The following is a 12,427-nucleotide window of genomic DNA, read 5'->3' as shown; positions in this document are numbered from 1 at the left end:
GTGCATGTGTAACCCTTGAAGTTCAAATTTCTTTATGACTCCTTGTGTCTGAAACCTGCACTTTGATTCCCAACCCAGTATCAGAAATGAATCCACACGCTCTTTAGTGAGTAACAGTTTTATCTTTACTGGAATGAATGACTGAAATAAATCTGTTCACTTCCTAGCATCTGCATTTGTCATATAAACACATGTATATAGTACAAGAGAAAACTCAACTTTGTCATAAACTCATGTTAAGTATTTCAACCAGAATCAGCATGTGATATAGCACCCGACCTTAAGCAGTCTCTGAACAAGCAAAGTCCCAGATTGTATTCTACTGTGTGTCCATTTGAATTTAGAGCTGAAGAGGGCGTCAGTACTGCTCTTTGCTTCAACTGCCAAATCCACAATACAGCAGCCTCTATCCGAAAGAAGAGCTTCAAATCCTGACAGGGCACAGTTCAACTACTCCCAAGTCGTCCACAGCAGGGTTCCAGAAAAGAGAACCTTAATCAGCACAGATAATATTTATTAGTTCAGAGCAGGGCAGGAACTCTGTTCAGGCTGAGCAGTGATCTGTTCGCACACGCTCAATACAATCAAATTTTGAATCTCCTTCCCCCCCCCCCTCAGCTCTTAAAGAGACAGCACTCTATTGTCAGTCTTTTCATGTCACAATGATGATTCAACATTTCTCTGCCCTAGTTCCTAGAGGTATGTTACATGGTCCCCTCCTAAAACCTGACGTCCCCGGCAGGTATTTATGTCCACAGCTTATATATTAACTCTGTTTGCTCAATATCTCTTGCATCATACTACTTAGTTGCTGCATGGATATACACGTCTCTAATGGATTCCTTGAATATGACTGTCTCAATATGTTGTGGCTGTGCAACCCCTTGGGCAATTGCACTTCAAAGTCATCGAATCTACTAGGCAGTCTCCTTGGTCTCTGCGATCTTTGAGGTAACGGTAGAAGTCCTATTTTGGTCATTGATTCATCAAGAGTTTTCCTCTTCCCCGAGGAGGATGCACGCTGTTCTTCATTGACTGAGCTGTTCAAATCGCATGAATTGTTATGATTTACTGGTATACTAACTTCCACAGGATCCTCTTCCAATGACTCTGGTTGAAACTCCTCCGCATTAGGATTTAATGTTCCATTTGACTGAATTTCACCAGTAATTGGACTCTCTTCCAGTTCAGCTGGATCTGAACTTCCGCTCTCCATGATAGAGCCATCCATACTATCCTCAGCGTCCTCCTTCTGCTTTTTCATCAATTGCTTGGTACTATTGAATGGTTCACAGTGAATATCAGCCTCTTCTCTTCCAGAAATAAATCCACAGGGGCGCAGTAGATCCCTGTGTAACGTCCTTTCGGGTCCATCCCCTGTTTCTGGCTTCACCACATAGACTGGTATACCTTCAATTTGTTTTACCACAATATACACTGAAGACTCCCACCGATCAGCCAATTTGTGCTTGCCCCTCAACTTCACATTCTTGACCAATACTCTATCACCCTCTTCCACTGAGGATGGCATTACTTTCGCATCCCATCTGCGTTTGTTGGCTAGTTGATGTTTCTCAGCTTCCTGAGTAGCCAGCTCGTATGCATACTTCAGCCTCTGACGTAACTCTCGTACATATTGGTGATGAGTTTTAGCGTTATGACCCACTGGACTGATGCCGAAGCATAAGTCTATTGGAAGTCGAGGTTCTCTTCCAAACATGAGAAAAAACGGAGAAATTCCAGTACTGTCATTCCGAGTACAATTATAGGCATGTACTAGTGGCCGAACATATTTTCTCCAATGTTCCTTACGCTTATCCTCTAATGTACCCAACATTTCTATTAAGGTTCTATTGAAGCGTTCTACGGGATTTCCTCGAGGGTGATATGGAGTGGTTCTGGATTTAGTGCCTGCTATTCTGCATAGCTCTGAAATGAGTTCAGATTCAAAATTGGCTCCTTGGTCACTATGGATTCGTTTTGGAAATCCATAGTGGCAGATGAAATTCTCCCACAGGGTAACAGCAACAGTTCTTGCGGTCTGATCTCTAGTGGGATATGCCTGAGCATACTTAGTAAAGTGATCCGTGACTACCAAAACATTTCGTGTATCCTTGTCGTCAGGCTCTAAGGTGAGGAAGTCAATGCAAACTAGCTCCATGGGGGCGTAAGCTTTTATATTTACCAAGGGGGCTGCTTTTTCTGCCCTAGCTTTTCTCTGCACACATCTTTCGCATGTCTTCACCCATTGCTCTACCCCATGTGCCATTCTCGGTCAATAAAAACGTGCACGTGCTAAGTCCAAGGTCCGTTCACAACCCAGATGGCCAGTTTCATCATGTACCCCCTCCAGAGCTTTCTGACGATATTTTCTTGGAATCACAAGTTGTTGGTGTGGTCCTCCACTCCTCATCACTTTTCTGAAAAGTACTCCCTCTTGAAGACATAGTTTTTGCCATTCTCTGAAGAATAATCGCAATTCTGGATGCTCCCGATTCCTGTCTCGATCTTCAAATTTCTCACCTCTTTCCAGCATCATTATGACTTGGGATAAACATGGGTCTTCCCTCTGGAACACTCTCCAGTCACCCAAGGTAAACCCAGGTAGGGTGGGTTGTCCAGGCCACAGGTCCAGGTCATCAAAATCATCTGGAACAGCATCTCCTCCTGCAGGTAAGATTTCCACCAAGGCACCAGGACTGCACTCAAACTTGGAAGTAGAATGAGGTGTAATGGGAGTGTCGTAGTCTTCCGAATCTTCTGAAATATGTGTCAAAATAGAGACATCATGCTTCTGGAATGCCGCCTTACATATTACCTTAGATAGAGTGTCCATTCCTTCTTGATCTGTCTTCACACGAGATAGCATCTTGGCAACCCTCTCCTCATATTTCAAAAATTCTTCATCATCTTCTTCAGGATCATGTGGTCTCCTAGACAACCCGTCAGCATCTATATTGGCTTTACCAGATTTGTATCCGATGTCAAAGTTGTACAGGGAGAGGGATGCTAACCATCGATGACCTGTGGCATCCAGTTTAGCAGTCGTCAGGACGTACGTCAGAGGGTTATTATCTGTCACTACTTTAAACTCTGCACCATATAGATAATCATGAAATTTTTCACAAACTGCCCATTTAAGGGCTAAAAATTCCAATTTGTGGATAGGGTAATTCCGTTCACTTTTAGTGAGCCCACGACTGGCATATGAAATCACTCGCAGTTTTCCTTCTTGAATTTGGTAAAGTGCAGCGCCTAGCCCTGTAGTGCTGGCATCAGTGTGTAATACATAAGGTAGCTTCCAATTTGCGAAAGCCAACACAGGGGCAACCGTGAGTTTTTCCTTTATAATTTCGAATGCTTTCTGACATTCTGAGGTCCACCGCGTACCCAATAGCTGCTGACTTTGAATCCGGGCTTCTTTCCTATCCTTTCGACTGTTTGTTAGTCCCACCAACAGATTACTGAGCGGCTTCACCAAGCGTGAGTATTGATTCACGAATCTTCGGTAATAGCCTGCAAATCCTAGAAAAGATCGCAGCTCTCTAATGTTTTTAGGTTGTGGCCACTTAGTAATGGCTGAAATTTTCTCTTCATCGGGGAGCACCCCCTTCTCTGAGATATGATGACCCAAATATTTCACTGACTTCTGAAAGAATTTACATTTAGATGGAGAGAGCTTCAATCCACATTTCAACAGTCGTTGTAACACCCTCATCAATCGGTCCTCATGCTCTTCCAGTGTGTCCGAGAATATTATAAGATCATCCAAAAAGGCCACAACTTCATGTAGATTAATATCAGTCATTACTTTCTCTATCATTCTTTGAAAACTTGCTGGAGCATTTGTCAGTCCTTGAGCCATTCTCTTAAATTGCCAGTTTCCAAAGGGCGTGGTGAATGCAGTTTTAGGCCTATCCATTTCTTCTACCTCAATCTGATAATACCCACTCTTGAGATCTAGTACTGAGAACCACTTGCTACCTGATAGGAGAGTGAATGTCTCCTCAATTCGAGGCAACGGATAGGAGTCTTTTCTGGTTATGTTGTTCAATTTACGATAATCAACAACCATCCTCAAGGTACCATTCTTCTTTCTAACCAATACCACAGGTGAAGCATAAGGGCTATCAGATTCCTCAATCACTCCTGTGGCTAATAGCTCCTTCAGGTGCTGCCTGAGATCCTCAAAGTCAGCTGGGGATACATGACGTGTACGCTCTTTAAATGGAGTTGGATCCAACAGGGTGATTTTATGCATTATTCCTGGAATACATCCATTATCAAGGTCATGACAGGAAAATGCTCCTTTTGCCTCTTGATTAATTCTCTTTTCTATATGCTGTTTAAACTCTTCAGATATTGGAGAATCTCCGAAGTCTAGCGACACCTTCTCAGACTCCATGTTACCCTCTCCAATAGATTCTAGTTTAGCACCATCCTTATAGGTCGAGCCTGTAACGTTCATGGTCCTCACTATATCGACTGGCTCACCTACACCCAATGTCCTTCTAGGAGGCAAACTGATGCTACAATCCGATATATTCTTCAATAGCACCCTAGCCTTTGTGTGCGACTTACTGCCAGTTCGGATGAGTTGAGGTTGTACTAGTAAGCCTCCGGGTAGAGGATAATTTTCCGAAGCCTCAAGCAATATGGACAAACTCTGACCATGCCTGGGCATTCTCAGAATGCATTCCACTTCCTTCGCTTCATCCCTTTCGAACACTATTGGTCTGGTGCTGGTCAATCTAGCCATCATTGGCCTAGTAACTCTTTGATTGGAACTTTGATGAGAAACATAGGTCTGATATGTAGTTACCCAATTTTTCTCCATGGCTAACTCCTTAAGGTAATTTGGGCCAGCCAGTTCTTTACAGTCATGTATTAGATGTCTGAGAATATTCGTTCCCACTATTAAAGGCAGGGGTTTGTTCTTTTGATCGGGACAGACTAGAGCAAGGACAGAATATTTGTTCCCACTTCCACAGGCCTCCTTGGGAAACTGTACTTCAACTTCAATATACCTCAGATAAGGAACAGGTTGACCTCCTGCACCCGTAACACAAAGTAAGTCTTCTAGCGGGTATAGCTTCCGATGTGATAAATAGTCTTCATAGAAGGTTTGTGTTATGCACGTCACTTGAGAGCCAGTGTCCACTAAGCAAGGGCACTGCACACCATCCAAATAAGCGGTTGCAGAACAAACCTTTCCCACGAGGCGTTTCAAAACATCATCTGGTAGAGGACATGGTGGGATATGATCACTGGATATTTTTCTTTTGGGACTTATCTGAATTGCATTTGGTGCCTTTGTCTGCCCCTCGCAAAAGCACCTTTTTAGTTTAAAGGAGTATTTGAAACCTGCCTAATGCTGGGGGGTTTTTTTTTTCAAATTTTTCCCGCAATTTCTGTTGGACTAGAGCAGCATTTACAGGATTGATGCATTCTCCCATCATGTGTCCATTCTCTCCACAGTTATAGCAAAATGAAAGTATCTTGGGATGATGCCTCCCTTTTTGAGGCATCTTCTCTATCCAAGAGTTTCTTCGCATCATGCTGTTTGCAGCAGGGCTATTTACTATTTCTGAATTGGCAGCTCTACAATGAGTGATCAATGGCGCGAGCAAAACATTATCTTCTTCTCCTGAAAATGTTCCCAACTCAGATCCCACCTTAAACTCACTTGCCTCTGGTGTCATATGTTGAGCAATGCTTATGTCATTTGCTAGGTAAGTCCTGCTTACAGGTTTAATCTGGGTAACTCCCAATTGACGTATCCTCCTAGATTCTTTCATGTTTCTTTCTTCCTCAATCGTTCTGATTTTAAATAGCAGCTCCGAGTACTGTGGCAGTTTCTTCGACTGGCTCTCTAATAAGTCCCTCAATTGCAGTCGGGTAATCAGGGTCTCCTCCCAGCATCCACGTACAAACTGTTGTAGTAATTGCCTGTCTGGGGCGAGCCCAAAGAAAATTCCCCGCTCCACGACTTTCTGTAACAGGACCTGAAGCCTTCTCAAATAGTCTGAAGATTTTTCTTTGCCATTCTGGAAAGTTTCAATAAATTGAAAAAATAATTCCTCTCCATTAGTTACACTGCCATATGCCTTCTCCAGTTCCTCTAAACACTGCTCTGCTGTGGCGCTCTTATCTATGTAAGAGACAATATTTAAAGCTGGAGGAAGGAGACTTTCAATTAATTTCCTTTTTTTTGCACCTGCGGTGAGATCTGGATCTTGCAGTAATTGCTTAATTTGAATATGCCAAGTTTCATAGTCTCCTTCATTACTAGGTTTAGGGACATTTCCAGAGAAAACTTTAATTTTGTAGTACGTATGATTCAACTCTGCGCCCTTTTCCTTAGGAGTTTTGATCACATGCTCCACTATAACCTTTGAAACATCCGCAGGAATAGAAATTGGTGGAATGGAATATTGAGAAGAATTGACTGCCACAGGATGTTGGATTAGCATAGCATCCTGGCACTTGGGGACTCTTTTTCAGCTTTTAACTGGAGTCTGCAATATATTCTGGGGTGATTGATCCATATCTCGTGTTTCTTTTTCTTGTGACCCCAAACTCTCAATCATGAGAGCGGATGTTCTTTTTCTCAGATCTTGAATATTGATTTTATGACTGTCAGCTATATATGCTAATTCTTCTTGAAGTCGATCTGTCATATCTAAAAGTATGTCACTCACTAGTGGGTCAGTGCATGCTTCAGGGGACATTGACTCAACATTCTGTTCTGATACTGTCTCATCTAAGACAGGTAAAATTATCCACTGACTGTCCAGTTCCCCTTTTAAGCTCATTCTTTCTAAAATAATTATAGAAAGCGGTTCTTCAAACTCACACAAAACTTGATCAGATGACTCAGCTCTTAAACGTTTCAATTTTGTAACTACACCCGCTGGGCTTAATGCATCTTCTACACTTGCTAAAGATATTTCAGGATTTACAGAACTCAGAATAACAGATCTATCAGGAATACAATCATAGTACTTGCAATACTCCATTTTGTATGAGAAAGAAACAAAGAGAATACTGTGCTCACTTCACTAATGATGCTGGGTCGCTCAGTAGCAGGTCAGACAGAGAGAAGAAAAAAAAACACAGCTCCACGTTGATGCGCCAGAATTTGTTGTAACCCTTGAAGTTCAAATTTCTTTATGACTCCTTGTGTCTGAAACCTGCACTTTGATTCCCAACCCAGTATCAGAAATGAATCCACACGCTCTTTAGTGAGTAACAGTTTTATCTTTACTGGAATGAATGACTGAAATAAATCTGTTCACTTCCTAGCATCTGCATTTGTCATATAAACACATGTATATAGTACAAGAGAAAACTCAACTTTGTCATAAACTCATGTTAAGTATTTCAACCAGAATCAGCATGTGATATAGCACCCGACCTTAAGCAGTCTCTGAACAAGCAAAGTCCCAGATTGTATCCTACTGTGTGTCCATTTGAATTTAGAGCTGAAGAGGGCGTCAGTACTGCTCTTTGCTTCAACTGCCAAATCCACAATACAGCAGCCTCTATCCGAAAGAAGAGCTTCAAATCCTGACAGGGCACAGTTCAACTACTCCCAAGTTGTCCACAGCAGGGTTCCAGAAAAGAGAACCTTAATCAGCACAGATAATATTTATTAGTTCAGAGCAGGGCAGGAACTCTGTTCAAGCTGAGCAGTGATCTGTTCGCACACGCTCAATACAATCAAATTTTGAATCTCCTTTCCCCCCCCCCCCTCAGCTCTTAAAGAGACAGCACTCTATTGTCAGTCTTTTCATGTCACAATGATGATTCAACATTTCTCTGCCCTAGTTCCTAGAGGTATGTTACACATGTATTTGCAGCTACTGGATCCTGGGGGCTTCTCGCCAGCCTAGATGCAGAAAAGGCATTCGAACACGTAGAGTGGGGATATCTGGAAGCAGTCCTGAGACAATATAATTTTGGAGATGGGTTTTTGGGGTGGACAAATTTATTGTATAATCCCGCCAGGTGCACATCTTGGTAAACGGAGTTTTATCAGATGTTTTCATTTTGGGTAGAGGCACCAGACAATGGTGTCCCCTATCGCCTTTGTTATTTGTTCTTGCGCTGGAACCCCTGACGGTAAAACTCAGGAGTCTCGCTTCCTTTCAGGGTATACAAATCCGATGGAGGCTGTCAAGCTGAGCCTATTTGCAGATGGCATCTTGCTTTTTATAGAGAATCCTCAGGACTGTTTGCAGGCTATTATTGGAGCAATTACTCAGATTGGGTCTTTCGCTGGCTATCGTATTAACTTTGGAAAGTCTGAGGTTTTCCCATTGTCTCCTGCCTTACAACGGTCCTGGACAGGTTCCTTTCCTTTGTTATGGGTCGGGGATCATTTTCGCTATTTGGGCACTCATATTGCCCATACCCTTAATGAGCTGTATGTACTAAACTTTGATGCTTGCCTGCAGAATGATAGACAGCTGTAGCATTGCTGGTGAGCCCTTCCTCTTTGCAAGTCTTTATGGCATTGTATCAGCAATATCTTTTGGCTAATATGAGGGAAATCCAATACAAATGCCTTCACTGAACATACATTTCTTGGTTCAGGGTATGAAAATGAAATTGTGGGAATCAGATCTCTGAAATAAGTTCCAGGCTCATCCTGGGGATCTTTGCCACATGTTTACAGGGTATTCGAAATTGCAGCCTTTTTGGAGCAAAGTACAAACCTTTTTAGAACGGGTTGTGTGATGCCAAGTTCTCTGGTCAGGGTTGGTTGTATATTTGGACCTCTAGGTTGGCGGGTCCGCTCTGCCCTCCAGCTCTCCTCCTGGCCAAAAAGTCCATTTTGTTGAATTGGAAGTTGGAGGCAGCCCCGACGTTTGCTCTCTGGAAAAGCTTGATGCAACAACATGTGCAGTTTGAAATGCTACAAAAAAAATGAGTTTGCTTCGCTGCATTCTTTTCCTGCTAGGAGGAGTTAGTTACTATATGCTTTGGCATAAGGTTCTGCTTGCGACATAAGCTGCAGGGGCCAAAGCTGTCCATGCTGCATGGCTACTATGGGAGGAGCTACACTCCCTGTTTCCCTTTGCTTGGGGTGGCAGGGGTTAGAACACTCTGGTCTCTCGTGGGTTATGAATGTGGTGGTGTATGTGTATGGTTGTACGTATGAATGTGTTGGGGTTTCTCTTCTATTCTCTTTCTTTTACTTTGCTGTTTTTTTTTGGGAAAGTTTGGCAAGTCACTGGGAAAACTGCTTTGGTCCTTTCTGCTATGGCTGTTTTGCTGCTTTCATGGCTGCTTTTGTTTACTTGTCTGTTGTGGTCAAGAGCCATTGGAATTCCCTCTGACTCAATAAAATGAAGTTAAAAAATATATATTTCACTTTTAAATATTTTTTATGACCCAGGCCAGTTAAAAGATTTATTGAATCAAAATATGACCAGGGTGTGATGACAATGTAGAAACTAAGGAAGTAATTTTCAAAAGGATTTATGCACAGAAAAGTAGCATGTGTTGTGGCAATTTTCAAAAGCCCATTTACGAAGAGAAAACCCAGTTTTACACATGCAAATCCTTTTGAAAATTATCTCCTATGTGACTGTTTAGCATTAGACAAGGGTGATTAAAAGCAAGTTTGCTTAATGTAAACGGTGTTTCCTTAGATAGCAGAATGAATCAGCCATGCTGTGTTGGGCTGTCTGTCAGGCAGAGCTTTCCAAAGCTGTTACACAGAGTTCAACTCTGTGCGTCTGCGCGTGAGTTCCCGCGCAGGAAAAGCAGATCTCCTCAGTCTGTTATATAGCAGTAGCTTTAGTTAGAACGTGTACCTGGGTGTCCAGGGAGGAGGGTGGGTCAGCATGGCTGATTCATTCTGCTATCTACGGAAACACCGTTTACGGTAAGCAAACTTGCTTTTTCCCATTGATAGCAGGGCTGAATCAGCCATGCTGTCTTGGGAGTCCCAAGCTAACTTGTCACGCTATGGCAGTTTTGTTATTCGTTGTATCTGTAGCGTGAGTTATGACTGTGGACAGCCAGTGGTACGTTGGGGTCTATATGGTATTGAGTACTGCTCTGCCGACCTTGGCGTTGTCTGTTGATTCCTGGTCCAGGCAGTAATGTGCTGTAAAGGTATGTAGGGAGGACCATGTCGCCGCTTTACATATGTCAATCGGCGGAACATGATTCAGATGGGCAGTGGAAGCGGATACTGCCCGCACCTGATGTGCATTTGGAGTGGAAGAGAGTTGTAACCCCCTCTTCTCATAACAAAATTTTATGCACTGAACAATCCAGCTGGAAATAGTTCTTTTAACTACAGGTTGCCCTGGAGCATTTGGGTTAAATGTGAGGAAAAGTTGAGAAGGTCTGGACTCACTGTTTGTCCTGCTTTTGTAGTAAGCTAGAGCTCTTTTACAATCCAATGTATGTAGCAGTCATTCTCTCATTTTTATGCGGTTTTGGAAAAAATGTTGGAAGCTCAATAGATTGATTAAGGTGGAAGGTCGAAATTACTTTCGGCAGGAAAGTTGGGTGCATCCGAAGAACTACCTTATGGTGGTAGAACACCAAGGGGCGGATTTTCAGAGCCCTGCTCGCCCAAATCCGCCCAAAACCGGGCGGATTTAGGCGAGCAGGGCCCTGCGCGCCGGTGAGCCTATTTTACATAGGCCTACCGGCGCGCGCAGAGCCCCGGGACTCGCGTAAGTCCCGGGGTTCTCCGAGGGGGGCGTGTCGGGGGGCGGGCCCGGTCGTCGTGGCGTTTAGGGGGCGTGTCGGCAGCGTTTTGGGGGCGGATACGGGGGCGTGGCTACAGCCCGGGGCGGTCCGGGGGCGTGGCCGCACCCTCCGTACTCGCCCCCAGGTCGCGTCCCGGCACGCAACAGGCCCGCTGGCGCGCGGGGATTTACTTCTCCCTCCGGGAGGCGTAAATCCCCGGAGAAAGGTAAGGGGGGGGTATAGACAGGGCCGGGCAGGTGGGTTAGGTAGAGGAAGGGAGGGGAAGGTGAGGGGAGGGCGTTAGAGGATTCCCTCCAAGGCCGCTCCGATTTCGGAGTGGCCTTGGAGGGAACGGGGGTAGGCTGCGCGGCTCGGCGCGCGCCGGCTATACAAAATCAATAGCCTTGCGCGCCCGATCCAGGTTTTTAGCAGATACTCGCGGCTCCGCGCGTATCTACTAAAATCCCGCGTACTTTTGTTTGCGCCTGGAGCGCCAACAAAAGTACGCCAACGCGCCTTGTTTGAAAATCTACCCCCAAGTATTGACTGTAGTGAACTAATGCTTGAATTTCACCTACTCGTCGTGCAGAAGTAACTGCTATCAAAAAGATCACCTTCCACATAAGGTATTTTATGTGGGAAGATTCCATAGGTTCAAATGGATATAACATGAGTTATTCAAGTACAATGTTTAAATCCCATGGAACTGCTGGTTTTCTCACTGGAGGTCGAAGATGGGCTAAGCCCGTCATGAATCTGGAAACCATCGGATGCATGGAAATCGATTGGCCATTATGGAGGACATGCAAATCTGCGATAGCACTCAAATGAATCCATATTGAAGCTGTAGCAAGCCCTTCTATATATAATGAATGTAGATATTCTAATAGTTGTTCAGGTGGGCAGCGTCTCGGATCAAAGTGGTGCTGTGTGCACCACATAGTATATCTTCTCCATTTAAACTGGTAATTACGTCGTGTGGACTGCTTTCTAGCTGAAAGTATTACATCCTGTACAGCATGGGATACTCCCATGTCTGCTAGTAATGACCACTCAATCTCCATGCAGTCAGGTGCAATGACTTGTGCATGGGGCATAGGAGAGAGCCCTGATCCTGTGATAGTAGATCGCTGCAATCCTCTAGTTGAATTGGGTCGTCTATGGACAAGTTGAGTAGGTAGGCGTACCATAGTTGTCTGGGCCACGCTGGTGCTATCACAATGAGCTCTGCCTTGTCCTGTATGCACTTCTGAAGAGTGCGAGTGAGTAGAAGAATCGGTGGAAAGGCATACATTAATCCTCCTTGCCAGGGAATGAGAAAGGCATCCTGTCTTAGTGAGCAGAATTTGCATACTTTCTTGTTGTGGTCCATGGAAAAGAGGTCTAAGAGTGGCATATCCCAGCGGCGAAAGATCTGGTCTGCCACTTGTTGGTGCAGAGACCATTCGTGTGGGTGAAATATATGACTTAACCTATCTGCCCGTGTGTTGACAATTCCTGAAAGGTAAGTCGCTTGAAGGTGAATTGAATGAAGAGCCGCCCACTCCAGTATGTGTATCGATTCTTTGCAAAGGATCCATGAACCTGACCCTCCTTGTTTGTTTATGTAGAACATGGCTAGGAATGTCTTGAGTGCATTCCCGATAGCTCTGAGTTCCAGAAGGTTTATCTGGTACTTGGTCTCTCGCAGGGAGGTGATCGAGATGGGTTC

This window comes from Rhinatrema bivittatum, chromosome 2, assembly GCF_901001135.1.
Source record: "Rhinatrema bivittatum chromosome 2, aRhiBiv1.1, whole genome shotgun sequence".
NCBI classification, from domain to species: domain Eukaryota; kingdom Metazoa; phylum Chordata; class Amphibia; order Gymnophiona; family Rhinatrematidae; genus Rhinatrema; species Rhinatrema bivittatum.
This window is presented reverse-complemented; position numbering follows the sequence as displayed.